This window comes from Malania oleifera, chromosome 4 (assembly GCF_029873635.1).
Source record: "Malania oleifera isolate guangnan ecotype guangnan chromosome 4, ASM2987363v1, whole genome shotgun sequence".
NCBI classification, from domain to species: Eukaryota; Viridiplantae; Streptophyta; class Magnoliopsida; order Santalales; family Ximeniaceae; genus Malania; species Malania oleifera.
In genome coordinates, this window is record NC_080420.1 from 28,497,061 (window position 1) to 28,503,748 (window position 6,688).

The window sequence follows — 6,688 nt, forward strand, 5'->3', positions numbered from 1 at the left end:
TTCTTACTTTACCGTACTTTCCCCTGAGCATGTACTCCACTCAATATGAGCCACATACTTCAACATATCCATGAAGTGGCATTTGGATGTTCTCTTCTATTTTCTAACTACATTAAGGCGAGTTTGTGCTTCTCCCTTAAAAAATTCACACTTTCTTAAATGGTTTTATAGTTTTCCTTCTGTAGAAACCAAAAATATTTTTTTGAAAATTTTGACTTTTTAATGAATCATCCATGATGTGGTTGTTGAATTGATTAAAAAAAAACGTCTTTGATAAAATATAAAACATGAGAATTCAAGTTGACTTTTGTGATTTTCCTTCCAAAGAAACCAAAATCAAGCAAATTCAAGTGTTTCATAAAATAACCCAAAAAATATTTTCAACTTTGAAATTAAAAATGGTTTTTTTCAACTACAGCTAGTTTAATTCCTATTTTAAGGATATGTAGGCAGTCTACTTTCTAGATCTAGTTGTACCAAACAAAAACCCAAAAGTCCCTCATCCTTCTCTTCATCATTTTATGTTCATTTACCTATTTGTATGTTCGTTTTGAATAGGTAATCAAGCAGTAGGATTCCCATGAGGTTCAATCCTCTACATAGATCCTACAAAAGTCTTTTCAAAAGGGTTAATTGTTAGGACCAAAGGAGCCCATAGGTGGGCTTGATACACATGGGTGAACACCAACTTAACCCAAAAGTTTAAGCCTATTGGGTCTTGGGCCCAACCATGTATATAAGCATCCATCATCCACTCTAATTTTTCAATGTGGGATAAGCTCACAAGTATAATTCTCAAAAATCTCCCCCTCACTTGTGAGTTCCAATCGCTCCCCCTTGAACGGAAACCATCTCTCTTATGTGAGTAAGCCCAATTCCCTAATGGTTGCTCAAGTGGGTCTTACCACTGGTGCCTTACGTGCCTCAGATTGTATTCCATGTGCCTCCAAACCAATCCTACCTCCCACGTCTTGACCCTATTTGGATCCATATATCCCTAGGCTAGATGATCCTTATTGGCCTCGGTCACACACTTGGTCCTCCAACTATTATCACGTCAGAAGAATAACTTCATGTCTCAACTTTTACGATGTCACTCACCCAAAGTTACGAACCGTCGGCTCTGATACCACTTGTTAGGATTAGAGGAACCCATGGGTGGGCTTGATACACATGGGTGAACACCAACTTGACCCAAAAGCTTAAGCCTATTGGGTTTTGGGCCCAACCATGTATATAAGCACCCATCACGCACTCTAATTTTCCAATGTGGGACAAGCTCACAAGTGAATTCTCAACATTAAGGACATAAAATTTTTTGCAATGAGCATACAAAGGAAAGGGAAAATTGCAATGGGTGGTCAACCGCCTTGCTTACAAAAAATGATTTTTAGACATTCTCCAAAATTTTAAATGTTTTCTTTAAGAAACTTATTTTTAAAAGGGAAGATACATGCACACATTGATAAAAGGTAAGCGTGGTAACCATTCAAAGGAATGAGTGTTTTAGGGTGCAAATGTTTTGAATTCCAATCAAAAGGAATTTAAAGCATTACCTTCCCTATTCACAAATGTACTCTCAAACATAATCTCTTTTCAAAATATTTTCCTTTATTTTGCCCTTTCAAAAATTAAAACAAAGTGGTGACTTCATTTTATAAAATAAAAATAACAAGTTAGAGAACCAATAGTTTGGTTATCTACACCTGTTTTGTTTGCAAACAGTCACCAAAATGTTGGCAACCCAAACGAGTCCTCAAAATCTGATGTTGATAGCAACGTTGGACCTCAGTTCGCATGTGTTGATAGTATCTTTGACTATAATAACTCCAGTCCTATAAAAGCTTCACATGAATTAGGACATATACCTTTGTTTGGTAATTGAGACTATGCAAGTTCTCTCCCTAAAGCCGACCCTTTCTATTATGGTCAACTCTTATCGCTCAAATGGCTAGGTGAGCAAGTGTGTTTTCATGTATAGAGATTATGCTCGTGACATTTCTAGTTTAGCGAGATCCAATTCTAATTTGCATTGACCTCTCACACGCCATGTAGTTGATTATTCAGGCTCCACATTTGGGAAGTGCACAAAGATTACATAAACCATGGTCCAATTTGTGAGAATTGTAATTTTTTATCACTTGATTTAGATGACTTGATTCAAAATTTTAGTTAAAATTTTATTTAACCAGTGGACAATCATTGCTTAATTAATTCAACTAGCACTCTGTCAAGTCAATTGAGTAGATCCAAGGATCAAATTAACTCAATCAATTGAAAGATATATTTGTTAAACATAGTGATAAGAGTTTTTGACAACTATGGGTCAAGGCTCATTTGTAACAAATTTTATATTTACTTTTTAAACTAATTTAAAATTAGATTTTTGCTTCTTTATCCTTTAATTTCTTCTCTTTTCTTTTTCTCATCCTTTTTTTTTTTTTTTTTTGCTAATTTACTTTCCATTATTTCTTATTTGTAGAATTAGTCAATTATATTGCAAATAAGTTCTCCTCACTCAACCAAAAAAAGTGTTCTCCTAAATGATTATTTCTAACATCGTTTTGACGAATATGGACAAGTCTGTTTCTTTTGCATCCTCACGAATTTTTATTCCAAAGATCCTCATTATTGTACTAAAATCCTTTATTTCAAATTCCTTAATGAATGAAGATTTTAAATTATCAATATCACTCATAATTTTTTGTTGTAATCAACATATAATTTGTATACAATAACAAAAAATATAAATAAACCATTAAACAACACAATAAATACAACAAGCATGGTCAGGTCAATAATACCAATTGGAGATATGTGACAATTTTCTCAAATTGCTTTCCTAGGCCCATTGAAACTTTTCGATACTCTATATATATCAACTTTACTAATCACTATGAAGGAATTTTTAAAACCCACAACTAATAACAATCAAATGAAAGTATGCAATGATTTTCTCAACTGGAAAATGTAGTTCTCCTTATTGGGTTTCTGAAACCTTTTGGTTACTTCATATAAATACACTCCATTAATAACCATAAGGGAATAATGTATTTTTAAAAATCAATTGATCTAAAATATCATGGCTAATAACACCCAAGTGGGGGTGTATCATATAAATGGAGGGAATAAATGATCATAGTTTATCCCTTCCCCCTAAGAATACCCATGTCATATAAGTGGAGAGAGTATATGATTATAGTTTATCTATTTAACTTTCCTATATATCTCTAAATCTTTGCCTTCCATGCTTGAACTTGGAGAATATGTCTAACTTTTTTCTTTTAAAATTTTGATTACTGGGTTTTAAAAGAGACTAAGTAAAGAAAACCAAACAATTATAATTACAAACTTGTCTATGTTACAACATCTCGAAGAAAGATCTGGAATGGTGAGGAATAATAATATTAAAGATTCAATGGAATCGCCATTAACCTATTATTTTTGTATGTATGATTAGTTCACCTAATTACTATTTCTTGATTGGTTTTTAGACTAATCTTAGGTCAAGAAACTAGTAATCTTTACCAAAGTTGGGATCGAGAGTTCAGTTATGCGAGGGGAAAGTATTAGCACCCCCTACACACTCGTTTTACAAATGGTACCTAATTAACCATGCTAAATAAAACCTTAAAAGTAATATATTATACATACATACATACATATATATATATATATATATATATATATATTAAAACTTTTTAAAAAATGTGAAATAGGGTGAGATTTAGGAATATCTAATAAGACCTCCAAATGAGGGAATCTTATTAAATAAACCCACCCCCCTCCTAAAACTAATATAGGTGAGGTCGACAATTACTTTTACCCTTTATTTAATCGTCAGGATACGCACATACCAAATTAGAATATATATATACACATATACACACATAACAATCAAACAAATTCATCAAATTTGAGCACAAAGAGTCTTTAAAACATTCATAAGTTTTTAAGAATTTTCTGAAAATTTTCCAAAATTTTTCTGTAATTCTCTCGGATTTTTAAAGACTTTTTCTCTATTTTATTTATTTTTAGTATTTTTATTTTCCCATTTTTTATCTGAGTCAAAATAACTCAAATATTTTTAAATTTTTTTCTTGAGTTTTTCTAATTTTCACCATTTTTCCAATTTTTTAAAATTTAAAAAAAAAACATCAATTAAAAATAAATTTTTAAATAAAAGAACAAATCGACAGTCTAGGATGGGTCACATCAGTTCAACTAGTCTTAACCAGGTCAACTAGTCAACTTAGGTTTACTCAAGTCAAATCGGATTAACTCGATTAGGGAAGAGATTTGCCACATGTCACCCAGCAGTATCAATAAGTGGCACTAATCTTTTATATTTTATATTTTACGTTAGTTTTTTATTTACTATAGCAAGGTGACGTCAGCATGATGTCACCCGCCAAGTGGCAAAATGCTATGAGCTCTAAAAGTATGTAACAGATTGTCGACGTGGTAGCGATCCGACTGTCCAAAGAAAATATACATTGGATGGCCAGGATCGCGCTACATCCCTCCCCAAACACGCAGCCTTGGCTGCTTCATGTGTCACCATCCATATGATGGCATGTGTCTCATTATTTTTTTTTAAATCTAATAAAAAAAAACACCTTTTTTCTGTCCTTTTCTATTCTTTTCTCTTTTCTTTTTGTTTCCTCTTCTTTTCACAAATCTTTTTTAACCTCCCTCTCTCTCCTTTGTGCATCACTCTCTTATTCTTTATTTTATTTTTATTTTTATTTTCTATCCTCTCTCTCTTTCTTTGATCTTGCTCTCTCTTTTCAACGTATTAATGGAAACCTCTATTCCAAAATTCTATCAACCTACTCTTCCTTCTCTTGAACTCAGTTCAAAGTCTCCACTACCTAGTCTTTGAGTCTTCACTACCAAGTATTCTCCAACTTCTACAACTCGAACCCTTTCAATCTTCAGTCTTTGATCATTCAATTTTTCTCTCACCTTTTTGTATTCAATTCTCTCAAAAATGTTTTTTCAACCATTAGTTTCTCTCCAAATTTCCATCCCATAACTCTCTTTTTAGTAATTAATTTTTTCTCCCAATTGTCCTTCTTTGCCTTCTGAAACTTACTATTTATAGACTCAAAAGATAACAACCCCATTAATCTTGATTGACCAATCAAATTTAAATTGATTTGATTGATTTTTATCTTTTAATTCTGATTTTTCAATTGTCCACATGTATAGTTGAAATCTCCTTTTTTGTGTGCAGGTACAAGCATGAAGAAGCTGCCCATTGAACTTTATTTTTTTCATTTTTCATTTTTTTATATTTTCCATGCATTCAAAATTATATATATTTCATGTATTCATTTTTTTTCCTATATTTTCTCATTTTATTGTATTTAATAAATAAGATCATATGCAAAATTTGAATTTAAATGAAAAATCATACCTAGAAAAAGATCAAAAAGGGTGCTAAATTAAATTTAAAAAATTCTAATTTTGCTATATGAAGCCCCAGACAAAATGGGGTGTCTATATTCTATGTTATTTAAAACAAAGCTATCACTTTATTTTTCTTTTTATAGAAAATATTAAAATTAAAAAAAAAAACTATTTTGAAAAGATTTGAGTTTGGATGTACATTTATGAATAAGGAAGTTACATTTGAGTTTGTTGGGCTTTTTTACTTAATAATCTAGTTGATATGGGTACTCCTCATATGATGCCTCTTAACATTGTTTCTTTTCTTTTTAGCTTAGTCTCACCATTATCACCCAAAAAAAGAAATAAGTAACCTTATAACTTCTTAACATAGTTTGTTTTCTTTTGAGCTTAGTCTCACCATTATCGCCCAAAAAAGATATAATTACCCTTATAATTCTAAAGAGAATAATGATTAATAGATTTTTCCATGTGAGCCCGATAGAGAGAAGCGTATTTGTCATATGTCTTGCACTTATTTTTTTTTTCTTTTAATAAAATAAAATTACGTATCTATCAAAAAATAATAACATCAAATTACTAACCATATTATGTTAAAATAGTTAATACAAAAAACTACTCATTAATTTCTCATCTCCAAGATTATCAATACAAAATATAATAAGATAGTTTTTTTCAAATATTGAAGGCTTCAATAATTATATAGCAAAGTACGAGAGATTAGTGTCAAAAATATTAAATTATGTCCAAAACAAGCTAAGTGATCGACAACTAACAACTGATATTTGCTTAACAAATTTTATATTAATAGACAAAACACATCAAAAGTATATAAAAAAAAGTTCACAAATATAACCATACATCACAAACTCCAATGAAAGTTTTGGCTTCCTAAAAGCTCTTTTTAAGTCAATTAAATTGTAAAAAAGTTGTATGTTTCTTAGGCTTTAATTTTGTCTAAAAAGTTATTAGTCATTCATTTACATGTTGCTAATTCATTAGATTTTAGGGGGCGTTTGGTATACCTATGGTATAATATTCCCACATTTGTTTGGTTGTGGGAATTTTGTGTGATAAGGATTTTTACATTCTTGAGAATAAAAGATTTTCACAAAGCATAGTTGTCTCATTCCCATCCTTCCTCATGGTTAAGCTTCATAGGAATCTTATTCCCATGAGAATCCAATTTTTTGACAAAATTACTTTTGTTATTTTGGCAAGTTGGACAACAATGCCCCTTAATCTAATAATATTTTACACCCCATTATTATAT